The sequence below is a fragment of the Cebus imitator genome, unplaced genomic scaffold (assembly GCF_001604975.1).
Source record: "Cebus imitator isolate Cc_AM_T3 unplaced genomic scaffold, Cebus_imitator-1.0 Scaffold21, whole genome shotgun sequence".
Taxonomy (NCBI): domain Eukaryota; kingdom Metazoa; phylum Chordata; class Mammalia; order Primates; family Cebidae; genus Cebus; species Cebus imitator.
Window position 1 is genome coordinate 3,002,242 of NW_016107336.1, and position 22,093 is coordinate 3,024,334.

Below are 22,093 nucleotides of genomic sequence, written 5' to 3' on the forward strand. Positions count from 1 at the left end.
AGTTGCCTTATTTTTGCAACAAGTTTGACTGAGCATCCTGGCCACTATGCTGTTCCAGGCCCCAGGCTTGCTGGAAGCATTGGGGTGGGTGTCCTGGCAGAACTCTGTGATTTCCCTAGAGGGCGGTGGCGCCTGGGACACCTGGAACCCGCAGGGCAATCTTCTTCCGCTGAGAGCAGCTTTAGTGGTTTATCTCAGTTTGCTGTACTGATTTCACTTGCTGTGTATGTCATGGTGTGAAAAATGCTGAGAAGGCCTGATGTTAGGTGCTTATGCTGAATGGCAAGTTGTTGCATTTAAGGGTATGGATGGTGTGTCCTCTCCCCTGCTTGGCAGGCTTTGCTGAGAATGCATTTTTTGTCCTTGTCACAGTAAACAGAGACATCTATATTTCAGAGTTCACTCTCACTAAGCTACTGATTCAGTTCTCTGTAAGACAATCAGGCTGGTTCTAATATAGGAAAGTGTTTTAAAAGTTAAATCATTCAGGCTGGGCGTAGTGGCTCATGCCTATAATCCCAGCACTTTGGGAGAACGAGGTGGGTGGATCACCTGAAGTCAGAAGTTCAAGTCCAGCCTGGCCAACATGGTGAAACCCTGTCTTTACTAAAAATAAAACAATTAGCCAGGCATGGTGGCACACATCTGTAATCCCAGCTACTCAGGAGGCTGAGGCAGGAGGCAGGCTGAGGCAGGAGGCTGGGCTTGAGCCCAGGAGGCAGAGGCTGCAGTGAGCCGAGACTGCACCACTGCACTCCAACCTGAGTGACAGAGTGACACTCTAAAAAAAAAATGTTAAATTCATTCATTGGACATGTATTTCTTGAGCACAGATACTATCATAAACTCTGGAGACACAAGGATGGATAACATATGACTCCTCCTCCAGTGGGCTTGGGAGGGGGATGGCTGCATACACAAATAATCACCATCTGATGTGATGAAAGCCCCATACAATTTTGGCCTTCATAAAGGGACACTTACCCTGCCCTTCCTCTCCTGTTCCAAACACGACATGAACATAGCATGACGAGAGTCTCAATCTTGCTAAACACCTCATGGTATGTTAGAGCTCCTATGTCATAGTTCTTTGTGATATAACAGCTTATTGCATGATTGAAGATTCATGGGTTCATTACATTGCTTATCCTCACATCCTAACTGCACCCTCTAGTCAAAGGCTCCCAAGTGCCTGACATCTGATGCATCTTAGCACACAGCAAGCTAATGCGGACTCGTGCCACATCCCGTTACTCATGAGAGGTCAGAGAGGAAGCAGGGCACAGCAGTTTCCCTCTGAGCCAGACCTTGGAGGTGGGCATGGTATTTTTGTTTTTCCTTTCACCAAACAAAAGGTGTGTTAAGCCTGCAAATTTTCCACTGTGAATGAGGTCGAGACTTTTGTTGAGAAAGATCTGGAAGGGAACAGATTAGGTTTTTAAAACCCAATTAAGCTGAAAAAAATAGTTGAGTCAACTATGATGATGATAGCATTTGACTGTAAGAATGAAAGGAAACCACACAAGTAAACAAAGCCACATGTCATGATAGAGGCCTAATTGCTTTGTTTTGAAAATACAGGATTATTTTGAGCTTCAAAAGGAAATGTGTTTACACACAATTTGAAGGTTGTAGTTTCCGTCTCAAAGAAAAATGATTGGAGATTTCACTTGGGTAAAACATAAGAGGGCTTTGTCCTCGGAGCACCTAAAATCTTCAGTTAAGTTGTGATTTGTCCTTTTTGTCTGATAATGACTACAGTAAATGTTAACTGAGCATTTGCCAGGGACTATGCACGTTGTTTACATGAATTATCTCTTACTGATCTGAAATACAAGACAGTAGTGGTAAGCCAAATTTTATGTTGCTTTTGTTGCATGATAAAAGATTCAAGAGAACAGAAGAAAGAAAAATAAGGTTATCTCTGAGTACAGCATGTGGCATCACTCTTGTACTGGTGATTATGTGAAGAGCAAGATCACTTTTGAGAACACGCTCATGACTCCTCCAAGACCACATTTAGAGTCTGCATGATCCAAGGACAGCAGCTGTGTTTGTTATCAATTCAGATTCTACTTTGTACTTTGTGGACTCCAGTAATGTACCAGCAAGAAACTCAAGTCTCCCATGTTGAGAAAAATGTTACTTTGGCTGTTAGGGGGTTTCATGAGGCAAAGAGTTAGTCTCTCTGAGCAAAATTTGTTTTTTTTTTTTTTTCCAGGAGACGCTCATGTCAGTGCTTGGAATATCTGAAGTCCAGGCATTCTGGAATTAGTGATTCTACCACCCATTTAAGCAAGTCAGGGAGTTGTGTTGAAAATAGGAAGGCTCCTCATAGGCCTGGAGACCAGGAGGCAATTGCAGAGCCTTTTCTCTTCCCAGGACAGCTAGCTCACCAGGCTTCTGTCACACTGGCCTCTTTCTGTCCTTCCAACACATGAGCCATCTTTTGCCTTGGAGCCTTTGTATCTTCTGTACTTTCTCCCTGGAAGGTTCCTCAAACCCAGATCTTTTTTTTTTTTTTCCTTAGCTCAAAAATCAAGATGTTTTCCCTGACTGTCTTACATAAAGTAGACTTCCTCAAGTTAGGGCATCTATTCTAGTCTATAATTGTATGTTTATTGCAGGTCATTATTAGCTGTCTCCCTTCACCTCCTTGTAAGATCCATGACAGCAGGACCTGTGTCCCTCTTGTTCACCACTGGATCCCACTGTCCAGCATGGTGCTTGACATACAGTTGTTGCTCAGTGCACATGTGTGTTATGTATGTGTTATGTATGTGTACATACTGCAATTGCCTTCTGGTCTCCAGGCCCATGAGAAGCCTTCTTGTTTTTAACACAACTCCCTGACTTGCTTGAATGGGTGGTATATTCATACACACACACACACACACACACACACACACACACACACACACATATTTAGAGACAAGGTCTCACTCTGTTGCCCTGGCTGGAGTGAAATGGCACAATCATAGCTCACTGCAGCCTTGACCTCCTGGGCTTGAGAAATCCTCTTGCCTCAGCCTCCCAAGTAGCTGGGACTACAGCAATGCACTGCCACACCTGGCTTATTATTATTATTACTTTTTAGAGAAAGGATCTCGCTATGTGGCCAGGCTAGTCTTGAACTCCAGACCTCAAGGGATCCTCCCACCTCAGCCTCCAAAAGTACATGGATTATAGACATGAGCCACTGCATTGGCTCAATGCATGTTTAGTAAGTGAATGAATGAATGAGTAAATGAATTAGCGAATAAATGAATAATATTGAATTTGACTATATTAGCAAAATGGGATATTACAGGACAGCACACAAACCTTATTACTGTTGTTTCTCTGAAAAATATGCCCCCTGAGAATGCAACCTGTGATTGGGCAAGAGACCACATACAAGGATAAAAATGGACTAGGGCATCAAAAGTAGAAATAACAATATAGAGACAATAAATTTGCCTCTGAAGAAGCATAAAGGAAGTCTGCTTGCCCTGAATAATCTTTAAGTCTGAAAACATTTCATCTATCAAAATCTTGTCACTCATCACTGGTTCCCACTCCCAATAACACTTTTCTTGAGAAGAAAGAAATGTCCACCCACATTTTTTTTTCTTTTTATCGTACTTTAGGTTTTGGGGTACATGTGCAGATCATGCAGGATTGTTGCATAGGTACACGCATGGCAATGTGGTTTGCTGCCTCCATCCCCCCGTCACCTACATCTGGCATTTCTCCCCATGTTATCCCTCTCCGACCTCCACCTCCCCGCTGTCCCTCCTTTGGCCCCCCTCAACAGACCCCAGTGTGTGATGCTCCCCTCCCTGTGTCCCTGCGTTCTCATTGTTCAGCATCCACCTATGAGTGAGAACACGCGGTGTTTGATTTTCTGTTTCCACCCACATTCTTGACTGTATCACACTTCCTGCAAAAATTTCAGTGGAGAGGCAGGGGAGAAAAAGCATCAGAGAGTTGTTGAAATAACTCATATTAGAGACCCCTAATTCCACAGTCTTCAGCCTTAGGCTTCTGAATCTGTAGACATCTGCAGCTTATCTTACAGACCAATGTAAGCTGTTGGCTACCAGGTAATGAAGTGATTAAATGTAATACTAATTTGATGAGCAGAGGAGGGAGGAAATTTGCTCATAGAGTTGTCTGCGGGCTGTGAGAGATTGCCAGAATGTGGGCTTCTGGAGGAGGGGCAGATGATTGGAGGAGTCTGAAAGAGAGAAACAAAGTCCTCTGGTCCTGAGAACTTCCTCCAGGGATTGAGAGCCTGGGGTAGAGGTTAGGGGCTGGAGGGAGAAGTGGGAGCTACAGTCTGGGGAAGTTCTGGGATCTTCGGCTTCTATCCCTGCACAAGCCATTGGGATTTTCCAAAGTTTCAGTATAGAAGAGACAGTGCGGCCCAGAACCTGAAGTAGCCTCAGCTATGTAGGGGGAAAGATGTTGGTGATGCCTAAATGTTCTTGTGTGAGCATGAGAGTAAGCTGCCAGCTAACTCCCTGCCACTGAGCCTGCCCCTTCTTGTCTCAGGGTTACAGTCCTGGGTTACAGTGTCACTGACATAATCTCCAAAGATCTGATCATGTCTTCTAATGTGTCTTAAGTACCACTTGAGAGGTACCAAGTCCTGTAGAGATTCAGAGAAGTGCACTTCTGGCTGTGGGTCAGGAATAGGCTCCAGGAAAGAGCTGGCTGGGAGGGATGGGAGGCTTTTAGTGGATGGGGAAAGAAAAGCATCCAAAGGTAACAGCAAGAGCAAAATAGAGAGGGAACACAGACGCACTGTCAAAGACTGACATGGGCACCGGTTACACGTGGTTGGGTGGAAAGAGAGAGGCTAACAGCCCCTGGAAACTATGGATGGAGGCAGCGATCTCAGGAGGAGAAAAACAGTAAAAAACAGAGGCTGATGACAAAGGAGGCACTTGAAAAACACCACTTTGCTAGAGATTATTGGCTTCACCTTCTCCTGAGTGAGGTAATTATTTCTTTGCCAACAGACATTTATTAAATTCCTACTGCATTGCCAGGTGCCATCCTGACTTTGGGGATAAAGCAAAGATTAGCAAAGATGAAAACAAAAGTCCATTCCTTAGTGGGGTTTATATTCCAGTGGGGAAGGTAGGAAGTAAACAAATAACAAAGTCAGCCAGCAGATGGTAAGTCCTATGAAGAAGAATACAGCCCAGCCGGGGAGCAAGGGTACAGTCAGTGGCATAGGAGCATGTCTGGGACCCACAAAAGCAGACACTCTACCTCCCAAGGTCTCATGCACATGTTCATTCAGTCATTCATTCATGCTCTTTGCTTATATTTTTTGCCAGGCACTGTAGCAGAGCTATAAATAAGATGGGCAGAATCTATTCCTCATGGAGCTCAGGGTCTAGTAAGCAGGTAACAGATAAATAAATAATATCATGGTAAGTAGTGGTAGTGGTCATTGTGATAGAGAAAAATAGCAGAGCAAGGGGATAAGGAGGGATAGGGGGCTGGTAAGGAGATGATACTTGAGCACAGAAGGAAGGAACTATGAGTATCCCAGGAGAAGAAAAGCAAGAACAAATGCCCTGAGAGAAAGCGAGCTTTGAACATCACAGGATGGTAAATTCATGCATTACAATGTCTCTCCCTCCTCCTCCCTTCTTTTATATTAAACACACCTGCTTCTCGGCGAAGCCTCTGTGTAAAGCAAGGCATCATCTTACTGCAAGAGGAGAGATCGCTGGGGTCTGGTAAGAAGACCTGGCTCTGCTTTCTCAAACGAAGGTCTTTATAAGAAATCTGCATTAGCGCCTTGTCCATATTCATTGATCCTCTGCTTCATGGTGGAAGGGCACTGACTCGAAGGCCCCTAAGCAGGGAAGGAAGGTAAGCCTCTGTCCCTTTCCTCCCTAGCTGGTTTCCCTGGAACATGCTGGTTTCTCTCTAATTCTCTGCTGCATGTTGTGACCACGGGAGGAAAGAATTCAGTTGGACTATCTCAAGGCCTGTGTGATGGAGTTGAGAGTTTGGCTGATGTACATGTTGGTGGTCAAGGAAGGCTTTCTGAACACTTACCTGGTGCCCATAGTGGTGGGTCACAGAGGTTCTGACAGTTGGAAGCTGGAAAGAGTCAGTCTGGGGTCCTAAAAGGCATCTTCTCTTCAGTGCCGACATCAGGGTCATATCTGTGATGGAAACAGGGTCTCTGCGTGGCCACAAGCACATTAATTGGTTCCGTTTTCTTCCATTTCTTCTGAGCTCATCCTGACCCTATGCACTGCAGACCAGGGGTTCTAAGCTGCAGCATCGTGGGTGGGGCCACCTTGCAACCTCATCAGGGTTGAGTTTGTTGCTCTTATTGATGAAGAAACTGAGGCTCAGAAGGATAAAGGGGCTGGCCCATGGTTACACAGTGGTGGGGCAAGGATGTGAGCCCAGCGTCTCTCACTTATGAGGAAATCTGCAAGGACGATCATTGTGCTGCAAGAGGAGTTTTGGGGATCCGAGTTTCTGAGGCAGCCTCGCTCTGCAGCTTGCCTGTGGTAAGGACACACCACCCTGGCTGCACATTAGAATCACCTGGGCAGCTTTTAAAATTCCTGGGCCCAAGTCTTACCTCAGTCCTATTAAAACAATCTCTGGAGGGGAGACCCAGGCATCAGGATTTTTTCAAAGCTGCCCAGATGGTTTCAGTGTCCAGCCCAGGTTGAGAACCACAGTCAAATGGTAAACTCAGTTGCAGCTATTGAAAATTTTTAAAAATGCAAGAATTTTGGAATTCTCTTGTTTTAAAAAGGACTAATAGCTTGCTACTTCTTCCTTCTCTGGTCACTCCGGAGTAGTCATTTTGTAAGATAAGGACCTGGGTTAAGTGAGCATAAAAACATGAATAAAAATTAAAGTAAATTACTAAGTGAGAAATAAAAGCCATGAATAATGTAACAAGGGGAAGAGCTGGAAGAACTAGGGCAGAAAGCAAAGTTGAGAAAATATAATAAAAAGAGGGTCACTGGGGAAACCTCTGTGGGGTCTGAATACAAATGGAGGGAGGAAAGCTGGTGTGCAAATCCTGTCTTTTTGATACGTGGGCCCCAGTTAGTACCTTGGATACCTGAGGGAGTTCAGTTCTTGCAGATGATTAACAGGCCCCAGCCACGGACTACCAGCCTCCCCCAGGAAGAGCAGCTATGCCCAGGTCTTTGTAGCATGTTTAAGACTGAGGAGGGCCCCGTGAAGAGCAGTAGGCTTGCAGTCACATAAGCCCCAGGCCTTTGTATTGGAATCTAGGGGGGGATGCGGAGGAGGAAGGTGCCTTGTTTTGTTTGAAAAAGCCCCGTGCTCCTTCCCTTTTCTCTTCCACCCCTACACTGAGAATTACTGTCCCTAGAAGGGACTCACCCGTGTGACCAGTTCTCCTGCAGGTCCAAAACAATCCCAAACTTTGTGACTAGCATATCATTTGCACTTTCCAGGCAGCTCCTGAAGGAACACACTCCCACGGGGAAGGGTGGCAGCTAATGATTCCCACAACCTGTCACTCAATGATTGGCATTAGTCTTAGTCATGGTTACCACCAAAACTTCCCCAAAGGAGAGACATCCGGGTCCTTTGATTGACCAAAAGTATATTCTTTAGGAATAATTGCTTCCAACCAATTCCCAGCAAACTCAAGCTATAGATGACAAAATGTTATAAACCCAAATATTTTATCAACTGGTAACTAAGTTTTGAGTTTTAGCATAACACATTCTGTCTTAGACACAGTCCACTAAAGAGAGATCTCACCATGAATGATTTGTTTGAACTGGTGATTCAATTGTAGTTGAAAGTTGAGATATACAATTGCAGGTATTTGGGAGACAGTTGGAAGGCAATGCATTTCCTAAATGACCTCTATGAAATTGTAGTTGAGCTGGGGCAAGACAGGAGCATATTTGGATGAATTTTGTTCTCAGGTATTGCAAAGGGTTATGTATATTTTTACCCCAACCTAATTGACCCGCAAAAACCTTCTGGAGGTATGGGAGTTTTGATTAACAAGTAATCATTACACTATCTGAAGACCTTGTCTGTAAGTCTAGGATATATAAACAGTGCCAGGATCATAGCTGAAAAGGAAAAGTTGACCTTACAGGGCCTTCCTGCCTCCTGGATACACTCCCATTCATTTCCAAATGGCGCCTTTCCCTGCTTTATAAAATGGCATATTCCAGAATGTTATTAAAGTGTGTCTTAAAAGATATCAACACCCTCAATGATTAGTGTCACTATGGTTTCTTGCAAAAAAAGAAAAAAAAAAACCCAAATTGACAAACTGCTATAAATGGTGCATAATAATATCTTTTTGATTGCCTGGGACAGCCAATGGGTGCTTTATGTGAATGGCGGCAAAGGTGCTTTGGATACCTGTGTGTAAACGTGGAAAGCCAAAGCTGTGGTGTAGCCCCAGCAGAAGAGGCCGTAGACACAGAAACTCCTAAACATGTAACCTAACAACTTTACCAAACAAATCAAAACGTTCCCATTGAGTCATCTAAAATAAGATGAGATCTCTCTTGCCTTCATGGAATTAGTCAATTTCCTCTTCCATATGATTACATCTCTGGCAGAAGCTTCCTTTGGGAAGTGGGCCTAACCCACTTTTTAAAGTATGACTGGTGTTGCCTATTTGTTAGTGGGAAAGGGAGACCTTATAGCTCTTAGAAATACAAGCAGGTTGTGAAAAGGAGGAATAGTCACAGACCCACAGGCTCAGCATTTGGGTGTTTGACCAATCCCTGGGCTCAGCTAGAATAGCATAGAGAGAAATGTGCCTGTTGACCAGATATTCGGAATCCCCAAAACTACCCAACCCAAAGTCAAGCCATATTCTGGGAAGCTCGCTGACATCTTTTAAATGTATTTCAGCTTGAAAAGATTATGCCTCACTGAGAAATAGTATGAGTTGGCAAACCTTTTGTAAATAAGGGCCAGATAGCAAACATTTTAGGCTTTGCAGGTCACATGGTCTCTATCACAAATACTCAATTCTACCACTGAAGTGCAAAAGCAGCCACAGACTATGTGGAAACAAGTGGATGTGGCTGCAGTCTAACACAACTTCATTTACCAAGACAGGCCATGTGCCGGGTTTGGCTGAGGCCCATAGTTTGCCAGATTCCTTTCCCCATTCATGTTATTGAGAATGATCAGTGTAGGTGGAAGATGGACGTGTTACCAAATTATAGAGTGTGATATTTAGAGGCCAGCATAGGGTAGTGGTGAAGAACATGGACTCTGAAGCCTGAATTCAGATCCTTACTCCATGAGCTGGATAACCTTGAGCGAATTATTAAACCACTCTGGGCCTCAGTTTATTCACCTATAAAATAAGGATAATAATAGAACGTAGGATTGTAGTTTGGGCTCATCCCAAAGTAGACCCAGATAAAAGGACTTAGATAGAGTTGATTTTTTGAAAGGTGATCTCAGGAAGTACACGTGAAGGAATAAGGGCAGGTGAGACAGTGCAGAGAGAGTAGCCCTTGAAGGGGGTGTAAAGGAACAGTCATTCCCGAGGGCACTGGGGACGCCATCATGTTGAGGAACTTTGCAGTATTGTAGAGGACAGGAAGCTGGATGTTTACCTCTGCACACGTGGTCCTCACTGTCGGTTCACGTGAAACGGTCCACTGTGACCACAGGTGTAACTGGGAAGTGGACCGAGGGCACATGGATGGGCAATAGTGTCTGCCACGCGATTTCACAAGGCTGTTATAAAGATGACATGAATTTGTATTTGCAAAGCACTTGGGGAAAAAAATGCCTGGTGTTTAGGAAATGCTGTTTAAACGATTGCCAGATAAAGAGTGGCATCCTCTGAAGCAGTAGGAAAGGCTATTAGGCATAACAAAAATTAAATTGTTGAAATTTCATACCTGTAAAGGCAATGTGGCTTGAACACTGAAACAAATTTCACAGTGGATTATGAAGAAACACTAGAAATGCCAGGAAACCTGTAGGTAGATTACAGGCAGTGGCCTCTTCAACTCCGTAAAGTTGCGAGTCAATAGCATGTACTACATTAGCTGGTGACAGTCATCCAGAGTGACCCTAGGAAGGCTGGGACATAGGATAGCAAAAAAATGGATGTCATATGTAACCTATGCCTAGTTATTACAGTGTGGCACTGTAATTAGGCACAAATGACACCCTTTACATGAATTATTATAATTTGTATTTCATGCAACCCTATAAAAGTTTTTCTTTTTTTTTTTTTTTGAGACACAGTCTTGGCCAGGCTGGAGTGTAGTGGTATGAACTCAGCTCACTGCAGCCTCCGCCTCCCAGGTTCAAGCAATTCTCCTGCCTCAGCCTCCCAAGTAGATGGGATTACAGACATACGCCACCACCCCAGCTTATTTTTGTATTTTTAGTAGTGACGAGGTTTTGCCATGTTGCCCGGCTGGTCTCACAACAGGAGAACTCCTGACCAGGAGTTCGAGACCAGCCTGGGAAACATGGCAAAACCCACCATAACCTCCCAAAGTGCCAAAAATACAGGATCCCACCTCAGCCTCCCAAAGTGCCGAAAATACAGGCATGAGCCGCCGCACCTGGCCCCATTAAAAGCTTTTCTCTTCTTATTTGGCTTATCCTTTAGTATTTAAAATTAGGAAAAGATTGACCATTTTTCCTAATACAGTTTAATTATTACGACCACCTGTGTCTCCTGTGTGCATGAATGAAAGTGTAGAAATGTAACCCACACACTCTGGCCTTTGGCTTATAACCTTTCTGACTGTCAGTTCCATTCATTTTCACCCTGTTGGGTCTCTCTCCACGTGCCCCCATACCTCCCCTGTTCTTCATGTGATTTTTAGGCATATGCACATATTTCCTCTCCTCTTTTCCTGAGTGGTCTGGTTGCTGGTGGACTCTGTCTGGGGAAGGGTGCTCCTATGATCTTATTACCATATTGTAGCAGAGATGAGAGAGAGCAGAGAGATCCCTGACCCAGGAGGTGACAGTAGGAGCACAGTAGGTATAGCCGTGACTCTTTTGTGCCTAGCAGTTCCAGGTAGATGGAAAGTAAACGGTTGGACTTACGGAGAAATAGGCTCAGAAGAAAGTGCTCAAGAAAGTTGGTTCTTTCTTCCAGGTTTTCACTGCCAAAGCCTAGATGACAATATTTGGCATGGGTCAGTAGCTATAAGAATAAACCTACAACCACTTTCAAAAATCAGGGGAGTAATCTTGAGTGGGAAGAGGAGGAAACAACCATGCCTCCCATCCAACCTCGCCAGGCTCTCACGTTACTGAAATAGAACCATCTTCAGAGACGCTTCCAGCATGTGTCACAGTCAACTGCTTTTGGCTGCAAGAAACAGAAACAAAACCAACTGAAAGTGGCTTAAAGTCTAAGGAAATTTAGTATTACACAAAAGAAAATGTCCAAGATTGCTAAATTCATTGGTTAAAAAAAACGTAATCCAGGATCCAGGCTCTATTCTGCCAACCTTCACATATCATCCTTGTCCTCGGGCTGGCTCTCCCCATGGTTGAAGGTGGCTACCACCTCTTTGTGTATCACAACAAACACAGCCACATCCAGAGGAAGAAGAAACTGTCTTCGTGTGTGTCTCTTTTAGGAGTGAGGAAACCTTTCCTGGGAGACCTTCTGCGAGAACTGTCTGGTCACAATAGATTGCAGTGTCAGTCCTAAAGAAACCATTGGCAAGAGCAGGACCATCATGGCTGTCTCAGATGGGTCAGGATTGTCTGCTGGAGATAGGCTGTGGTTGGTGACTCCCTTGAGTCACATGAGGGGGGAACAGGTTCCAAAGCAACTTTGGAACTCTGTCAGCAAAGAAGGGGGTAGATTGAATGTTGACTGACCACCAACAGTAGGGTTTTAATGATGTCCGGGAGACCCACTGAAACTCTTCCTTTTTCTCGGTCTTTTCTACTTACTAGCAGATGGCTAAAACTCCTTTGAAAAAATAAGAGCTCTTTGATTCTACAATTTCAAATGAAAAGCACTCAAGTATGAATGTGGCTGGGAAGAGTGTGAGTTGGATGAGTTTCCCTTTAATTGGAAAGGTCTAACATGCAGTCTTTTCTTCTTTGGAAAGAGGAAGAGTACTAGAAATCAGAAAGGTACTTGGTATCTCAAGAGGTTGGCATAACCCTTTGTATACAAATTTATTGTAATATTTACCATATATTCTGGTTCATTACATATAGATGTCACCCCTACCACTCTCTGAGCCCTTGATGGGCAAGGGACTTCGCTATTCTTCATCACATCCCAGAAACCAGTGCAGGCCAGCACATATTTCCTATCCTGCCAAGCTTCACTCATGCTCACCTTGGTAGGAACTGTGATAAGAAACACTGAGCTCCGTTATGCAACCCAGATATAAGTCTGGCTCATGCTCATCAAATGGTCCCACTCCTAGCTGACTAGGTACCTTTTCTTACTCCCAGTTCCTGTGACATTTTCTTGAAAGAATTTGTGCAAATCTAATGACCCTCTCCCCACACATATTCCTGTCCCTTAGGTCTTGAGTTACTGCTTCTCTCCTGCCTTTTCAACTATTGCTTCTCAATTCTTCCCCTTTTTAGGTCCCCCGTCAGCTTCAAGTTCCAGAAGACACTTCTGTGCTTTAATTAATACCAGCCTATTGGTTATTTTATCCTCTATTAACTACTGTAATACCACTATGGGTTTTGTCTTGGTTGAATTTGTCATTTCCTCTGATACCTTTTTTCTTAGGTTCACGTTTTCCTATTTTCCCCATCCATCTTCTCCTCTCCCGAGACCCATAGTCCCCATTGTTCTATTTCCGCCAATCACCATCTTATGTATTACACAGGAACAGCCACCAAACTCCCATTTCCATCAACATGCAAAAGATGAATTATGTGTCCACAAAAAGGGGAACAAACACAAAAGAGGCAGTCCTGGATTTCCAAATGCCTCATACAAATGGGCAGTTGTACACAATCCCCTGCACCCATCCCATCACCCTCTTCATCGCATATAAACTAGGAGGCTGCAACATGCATAAATTCAATAACTGCTTTCAGAAGGCTACCAGGAAGAAATCCAATGTTCTTTCCCCTTCTACAGTTGATCCTAGTTTGTACCCATGCAAATGATGCTGATATTTAGACAACTTTAAAAGGCTTATAAAGTCCACAAAGGACTCTGACACCCAAATTAAAGTTGTATCCTTAGTTCACCTCACTGTGCAAAAGTATTGCAAAATATTTGGCGAAGTAAATCCTCATCCGACCACCTCCGCAATCGCTAACCACAACATGAGAAGTTAAAGAAATGATTTCCGGGCATGCTTTATGATTTATTTGCTGTGTGAGTTTTAAGCTAAAGCCTTAACTTTTGATATATATTTGACTTTCAGAATAGGCTGCAGAAGAACAAACTGAATGTAACTGTTCCACTGTAGTGTGAAAGACTGTCTCAGGCTCCTCTGAATCTGCTATCGTTTCTGTGGATTCATGAGGCTGGGTTATATTTTGCAAATTTTCTTTAATTAGCATATATGTGTACTGCATGTACGTTGCAGGTTCTTCTGTATTCCATTGTGTTAATGACTGTATAGGCTGTGAATGTCTGTTTCCAGTGGTATATGCTTTCTATTCTGCAACCAAAGAGAGACCAAGTTGATCAGAGAGGTGGTGGTAATGCACATCTAAGGGCCTGGAAATCTGTGGTAAGAATATGAGTTTATGGAAATGCTGCATACCAGCCCCTAAGGGAGTAGTTACAGATAGACTTTGAAGCTGCTCAATAACTAGCAGCATCATAGATTTCTATAATCACCTGAGAAACTGCAGATTAGCTTAACACAGTTCTAAGTACACTGAGGACGTACGACAACCACTTGAAGCTTAAGAAGAAAGGCTGTGCACGTGAGAGGGGAGGAGCGCCTAACTCGTTCTCAGTAATGAATGAAATCTCAGCGCTCTGTCTTCTAGCCTCTTTTGAGTTTGAAGTCAATTTTCCTAAGGTCAGTGTTTGAAGAGGAAGGAGTAGATTAGGGAAAAAGATCAAGGATGAGGTTATAAAGCTAATAACTTGAATTTACTAGGAACTAACTATAGACCAAATACTATCATGATGAATAAAAGGAAACTCTGGACTCAGGAGCTTTTAACTAATTCTCCTATTTAATTATGAAATTAATTTATAATCTGTCTTCATAGTATTCAGTCTACTCTGGCATTTTAAAATAAAGCCAAGTCATTTTAATTTGCTCTTATACTCAAAAACTGACAATGAAACAATAGTAAAGGATTTCATTATGCCAACAAAATGAAGATCTATATCTGTGGATATAGCCAGAACCAATGTTGATTTATAAAGAAAAGAAAATTGACCAAAGTTTAATACAGTTGTGAGCATTAATCACAATATTCTTGAAAATGACTTATTCCAACCAGACCCTCCTCTTCTGTGACAGGAAGAAGCAGTGTGCTATGGGCCTAACAGCAGGGAAGGATGTTCTCTTTCATGTATTCCTTCGACAAATATTTATTGGGTCTTATTAAGTGCCGGGCACTGTGCTAAACATAGAGGATATGGCAATGAATAAAACGAACTCCGTATGCCCAAGAAGGTCATTGTCTGGAAGAAAACAATGCAATGTCAATGCCAATAGAATATGAAAATTTTAAGATAGGGAAAGTATCAAGTGTAAGGAGCATATAAAAGGAGCATCTAATCCTGTTTTAGTGGGGAAAGGCGGAGAAAAAGAGGGCCATCTAAAGCAAAGACCTGGAAGAGGAGCAGAAAGCCAAGATCAGGGCAGAAACATGCCAGAGACAGAGAAGGAACCACTGTGCAAGGCCCCAAGTTCAGGGCCGTAGCCAGGAAGGAATGAAAACAATGGTGGAGTCACGCTGGGAAATGGGATGCTGATCTGGGCATTCAGACCCTGTTCCTAAGGGCAGTAGGACAATAACCATTATTGTAAGTGGTGTCAATAATAGAAAAGACTGCCAAAAGAAGGAAGACACTGAGCATACAAAATGCTATCTCATGTGCTTTGGGGCATTCTCACTACTTGAGGCTCATAACTTGCACTGGACATAGTTCACTGTGTGGATCAAGTAAAATGTACACTAACATCTAATACTTAACAGTACGTGCACATATATATAAGCATAAGCCTATTTACTATTGAGTTGCATGGTAATTGAGCTCCAATAACCATAATCAATAGTACTATTACAGGGTTAAGCCAATTTTCTTTTCTCTTCTCACTCTGTTAGCCTCTAAATGTGTATTATTATTGACAGATCATCGACTGTTCCTCACCTCATGTTCAAGTGATTAAATGCAAATTAAAAGGCAAAAATCCACAGTCGTATTTCCTGGGACATGGGGTATCTCCCATCACTCCACACACTCCATGTTGAAATAACTTACATGTGAATGAATCGGATAAGTGAAGTATTGTGTGCTCAAACAGCAAGAGCCTAATAAGGTGCAAGCAGATAGATTCTGAAACTATAATTGCCTTGGGAGAGGAGCCTTTTTATGGTGAGGCATAAGAAACAATTACCAAATAAAAGGCTTCTAAGAAAAGTGCAGACACCATCCTAATTGCATAAAAACAGGAGGGCTTCTATGGTCAACGATAGGCTTTTTGCTGTAGTCACTTTCTATCAGGCTTATTCCTTTCTTTCTGTGAGTACTCTTATACTAAAGGAGAGGTGAACCTTTCTCAGTGGAATAAATTGTGCAGTGAACAATTATGAACAGAAATAGTAAGTCAATAGAAATAAAGTTGGTGAAGGCTTTATTTCAGAAACTGCAATCTCAATGATTGCACGCATGAAAAGAGAAAGCTTTGTGACTCCTATATTGAGTCACGCAAGCGTGATTAGGCTGACAGGAGCCACCATGAGACACTCACTGGAGGGAATGCAGAAGCCCAGAACCCGGACCAAAGCTAGGATGAGCTTTCACCCACCACTCCTCCTAGGAGTGGGTTCCTCCATCATCCTGCTGGTTGGGGAGGGTCACGGGCATATTCATCATGTACCTGAACATTATTTCAAGTGTGCCATGTGTCTCCCTGTGTATGGCAGGATTATTCTCATCCCTCTTCCTTTCTTTTACTTCTTTCCATACCCTGTTATGCAATCAATGGCAATCAGTGTCACAGAGACAGTTTTCCTTGTCTTTAATGACTTTTCCTCCAAGTATGGACAACAGACCAACAACACTGGCATCACGTGGATGCTTGATAGAAATGTAGGGCCTTAGGCCCCACCCCAAACCTGCCACATCAAAGTCTACATCTTAACAAGATCCCCAAGTGATTCCCATGCTGTGGATAAGCCACTCTAAAGAATATGAAGCACCTTTTGCAGCTCTAAGAAGCCACTATCATCTTCTAGGATGGAGCCAGGAGTGACGTCTTCACAACCTTCACAACGTGAGGCAGCTGCAGGATGGAGCCAGGACGCTGGGATGAGAGAAGAGGGAGGAAAGAGAAGTGGAGGGAGGCAAATGTAGATGGGTCTTTCAGGTGCACACCAAGGCTAGCTCTGAATGCACTGATTGGTGACCCAGGAGTAAATAACACGTTGCACCATTCTCTGGACTTTTCTAAAAGTGTGTTGACTCGGTGTGTGCTATTTTGCGTTGTTATGAGGCACAATGACTTTTCTTTTGAGTTTTCTGAGAGTAACTTAGCTTTGTTTAAAAATGGTAGTTTGGCACTAAGTCCTCGTATTTTGCTGACTCTCACTGTGGCCTATAGGTGCAAGACCCAAGCCGGCAGTGGCTCCCCAAGACTATTTGTGGGGAGTTCTGCAAGGGACTTATACATGTGTTCTCAAACAATTACCATGTGGCATCTGGACGATGTCATGGCCTCTTCTAGGTAGAGCCACCATTGCTAGGGAGAGTTGCCCATGTTGGGCATGGCTGTCACTTTTTCTGGGTTCCACTGTGCCCAGAGGCCCTGTAGCCCCTGACAACCAGATCCTCCACCACCAATGCCAGATCCCCGAGGGGGCCAGAGCCAGGCAGAGAGGGTATACACTCTGTCAGAGAGACACCAAAGCTTGGCTATGGCCAAGTCACTGACTGCTTTGAGACTTGCTTTCCCATCTATAGTAAGAAGAGTGACTTCTACCTTGCACTTGCATGGGTATATAGATAAGCAAAGGACCTGGCTCCAAGTGGCACGTTACCTTGTTAGTGTGGTCATGCTTTTACCTTGAGTACATTTTCAATGGACTTTATTTGACTAGGCTCTAGAAAGCTATTCCAGGACCCCTTTTTCACTATCAAGAGCTTGTGGATTTCTGTGGGCTGCAGGTTGTAGGCTGTGAAGACAGTCTGAGAGTGGCTTCTAGTAACCCCACTGATCACCAGCATTCATGGGGCTGATCTGGCTGGCTCCCCTCTCGTGCCACCCCCATGAGACTATTCCTACATGAGAAAAGAAGGCAATGAAGGAAATGAGGGCCCTTGCCCAGGTGATCCCCTCCTGACCTTGCCATGCATGCCATCTGTCTTCCCTGATTCAATTGCCTGCCTTTGAAAACTGGGTCTGCCGCTGTTCACATCCAACAGGCATCATCCGACCACCTCCTCCTTTCCAGCCCAAGTGTTCCCAATACACCACCCTCATACAGAGACACACACTACCAACCATGCACCACCTTCACACACAGGCACACCCACACTGTGCTCACACCACCCTCACCCACAGATACACACATGCACCCATGCCCAGGCTGTGAAAGGAAAATAAATCTCTGGACCCCCAATCACTAAGCCAAAGGGAAAAGTCAAGCTGGAAACTACATGAGGCAAATCTGCCTCTCATCTTATTCCTAAATAAGATACCTGCAAAGATAAAAACAAGTCACACACCTCCCTCACGATTTCCCCACAAGAAAATTCCTTGTGGACAAAGAACAGACAGAACTCATCCCTCTGCTCACCTGGGACAAATGCATGCCCAATGGCTTCCTCTGCCCTGTCGTTTCACTAAGCCAGACCAAAGCATAAGTGACTATTCCTCTAAATCGTGTAGTCAGTGAAAGGCTAATCAGAGACTCAAAAGAATGCAACCCTTTGTCTCTTGTCTCCCTATGACCTGGAAGCTCCCTCCCCTGCCTTGAATTGTCCCACCTCTCTAGACCAAACCAATGTACATCTTACACATATTGATTGATGTCCCATGTCTCCTTAAAATGTATAAAACCTTGGGCACATGTCATCAGGACCTCCTGAGGCTGTGTCACCAGCGTGTCCTTAACCTCGGCAACATAAACTTTCTAAATTGAGATGTGTCTCAGATACTTTTGGGTTCACAAGACACACACATACCACCTTGACACATAGACACATATACATGCACGTATGCAAACACAAACACCACCCTCAAAAACAGACACACACACACACACACACACACACACACACACACACTCTAATTGCCTTTCATTGATACAGCTGACCTCCCTTTTATTATTACCAGTCAACCATGGAAATGTGAACATAATGTTTCAGAAAGCTCATAAATAACAGTAATATAGCTTTTTTTTTCCTGGTTTCAAATCCCAGTTTTCAAACTTCACATCAGAACTGAAAAGAAAAAGAATCAATCTCATGGTCAAATATAAGACAAATGTGTTTCCCTTAGAAGGCTAGCTCTAAGCTAAAAAGGGCCCCATGATACTGAGAACAATGTTCCATCACTATTTTCCCTTCCACATTTCCAGGGCTCTCCCCACCCCTTCTCTCTCTGGCTTCTGCTCTGTCCCATCATCCATTGGGCAGAAACAACACTACTATCCATCCACAAGTCATTTGTCTCAAGTTCTTCCATCACGTCCACAAAAATAGGGCAGGAGAAAACTAGGAAGAAATGCAGTTGATTTTTTTTTTTTTCTTTGAGACAGAGTCTAGCTCTGTTGCCCAGGCTGGAGTATAGTGGAGTGATCTCCACTCACTGCAACCTTTATTTCCCAGGTTCAAGCAATTCTCTTGCCTCAGGCTCCCAAGTAGCTGGAACTACAGGCACATACCACCACACCCAGCAATTTTTTTTTTTTTTTTTTTGGTATTTTTAGTAGAGACCGGGGTTTCATCATGTTGGCCAGGATGGTCTCCATCTCTTGACCTCATGATTTGCCTGCCTTGGCCTCCCAAAGTGCTGGGATTACAGGCGTGAGCCACCGCACCCAACCTCAATTCTTACGTATAATAAAACCCTTAAAAATTTTTTTTAAACGAATGCAACTAGAAAAATTCTGCAACTAGAGGTGATTCCTGCCCCTGAATGTTTTCCATTCAGGTCAATGAACAGATTACTATTAAAGAAAACTTTATTCATATAAATTTAAAATTGTAAAAAGATCAACATATCTTTTGGTTCATTTTTTGGTAATCACATTATATACCGAACTTCGTTTATTCACAAGTAATTTTTTTTCTCAAAATTTAAGAGTGAGCACAAACATCTATTTTCTTTTGTTCTGTTTTTTTTCTTGAATATCCCATGGAAGTAAAATCAATTTGATATAACGTTCACCCTTTCTGCCACCTCTAGTTTTATAGTCTGATAGACAAGTCATACGTTTATTCTCTCAGTTCCAGAAACATTGAACCCCGAGATCTGAGAGTTAATTATACATATTTGATTAGAGTTCTCAGAGAAAGCATCTGAACTCAGAATTGGTGATTTGGCCATAAAATTAAGTGGAAGGAAAAAACATGCTCAGTGGCTCCATTTGGGTGGACTCTACCCACTCTCTCCCTTGCCAAGGTATCTTTGGCATCCTAAGAGCAAAATACCCCTAGGTCCCTGGCCAGCTCATACTGGAGCATCCTCCCATGACCTTTTTCTAAGACATGCATCTGGAGGGCCAGGAGGATGGGTCTTTTAATCAGCAAGCTGACATTTGCGTGAGTGGAAATCCACATCGTGGAGTTCCTTGGTCATTTCTCAGCATAAGGAGGGTTGTTTGGCCTTCTACCATCTTTTTTGCTAAGTGCAGAACTGTAACTCGATTAGCATTTTAATTTCAGTTGAATTAGTGATCCTGTTTTTGATCTTGTACTTGGAGACCTGCATAATGAGGGGTTAATTTAGCTGGGATGTATAGATTTTTGCCAGACTCATACCTAATCTATTAGCAGTCTTAGGGGGAAAACATTAAAAGCTGAAGGCATGTAGAATTCATGTTCAGGTACCTAGAGAAAGCTAGAATTAGAGATAATTTGGGGGAACGAGCTGAGTCTTATGAAATATATCCGATGTTTCTGAGTTGGAAGGTGAGTGGGAGGATATGGTTTCAGGGGTCCTTCATTCTCGCTGACCAGTGTGCTTAGGTTTCACTGAGAATGGATGTCTCCTGTCTTCACTGATCGGGACTACACATCCCATTATATAAAAGCCACCTATTGGGCCAGGCATGGTGGCTCATGCCTGTAATTCCAGCACTTTGGGAGGCCGAGGTGGGCCAATCACCTGAGCTTAGGAGTTCAAGACCAGCCTGGCCAGCACGGTGAAAACCTGTCTCTACTAAAACTACAAAAATTAGCTGGGCGTGGTGGCGCATGTCTGTAATCCCAGCAACTTGGGAGGCTTAGGCACAAGAATTGCTTGAAGCTTGGAGGTGGAATTTGCAGTGAGTCGAGATTATACCCCTGCACTCCAGCCTGGGTCACAGAGCAAGACCCCATCTCAAAAAAAAAAAAAACAAAAAAACATCTATTCAGTGTCAACATTATGCTACATTCACCATGATTTATGGTGTGTGGATTTTTCCATGTTGTTAAAAGCTCTTTTTGATGATCCCTTGCCGATTTTTTAAATATACAAAACATTGAAATTTTCTTGAAATAATAAAAAGTTAGAAGTTGAATGTGAAAAATACCCATGGCATAATAATAGTGTTGCTGTATTTTGCACTACGAAGGGAAATGTGTGGTAGTAAGAATGTTGACCCTGGACCTCAGAGATCATCTCTGCCCTCCCACTTTGCGGGTAAGAAACTGAGTCCAAGAAAGTGTTCACAACGTGCCAGAAGTACATCCTTGTCTCAAATTCTTTTGCCAATTTAATAATTTCATGTGCCATAATTGTATAATCATTGATCATATAAACAACATTATTTTCATAAATATAAACAAATTTACTATAAGTAATACTTATTTGATGATATGATTTGCCTTCTATGCTTTTGACAAGGATAAAAACTGAAAAAATGTATTATTACACAAAGTGCTTTTCCTCTGCCCAGAAATCAGACTTCACTAAATGGGTCCTGAGTTGTTGGTTTTCTCCCCAGATTTAAAGCAATAGGAAATGTCCCACTGCTTAGAATAACAAAGCACCTTATTTTTTTTTAATATCATTTAAATAGCTCCCTAAAACCTTTTCAAAACTAAGATATCATCGACGTAAATAGTTTGTTGAAGAATCCAAATATCTAAGATAAGAGATTGCTGAATTTTCATTTATCACTGCAGTATGGCTATCAGGACTCTGGAAAAGAAAAACGTATCTTTCTCCCCAAATCTGGAGATAAAATTTCACTTGCAATTTTTATGAAAGTTACAAGGTCCTTGAAAAGTTTTGATCAATCTCCCCACTTCCCCTCGTCTATGAGAAGCAATTTTATGAGAGACAAATAGAGGATGATACCCCTGGGGTGAGGGGAGGGAACAGAAGAGCTGAACATGGAGCCTGGCTGGCATTAACTTGAGGAACCACAGCCTGATCACCTTTAGAGGAAGTAGGGTCAGGGGCTGCAGAGACAGGAAATGGAGGTTCCTTGCAGATGAGGGGCAGGACGTTCAAGTCTGTAGAGCACAGTTCTGGTCCCAGTTCCACCCCTACCCATTTGCTGACCTTGAGTAAACACCCTCAAGGGACCATAGGCTGCAATGATCTATAGGAAAGGGCAGGCTGAACTATCTGCCATTAGCGTCCCACCTCTCAAATTTTATGATTGTCTCCCCTTTGCCCATCTCTTTCAAGACTTGCTGTCTGAAAGTAAGTCTGTGTGAAGCTGGGAAATCAGAAGATAGAACAAAGATATTAATTCTATCTTTATTATTAAA

At 43.1% G+C, this 22,093-nt stretch overlaps 1 long non-coding RNA gene across 1 annotated transcript; it reads left to right on the forward strand.

Annotated features, from left to right (window-relative positions):
- Positions 1 to 1,154: 1,154 nt before the first annotated feature.
- On the forward strand, positions 1,155 to 7,042 carry LOC108299020. The gene is made up of 2 exons (XR_001822783.1): positions 1,155 to 1,355; positions 5,683 to 7,042. It is a non-coding gene; the product is annotated as an uncharacterized LOC108299020 (long non-coding RNA).
- The last annotated feature ends 15,051 nt before the right edge of the window (positions 7,043 to 22,093 follow it).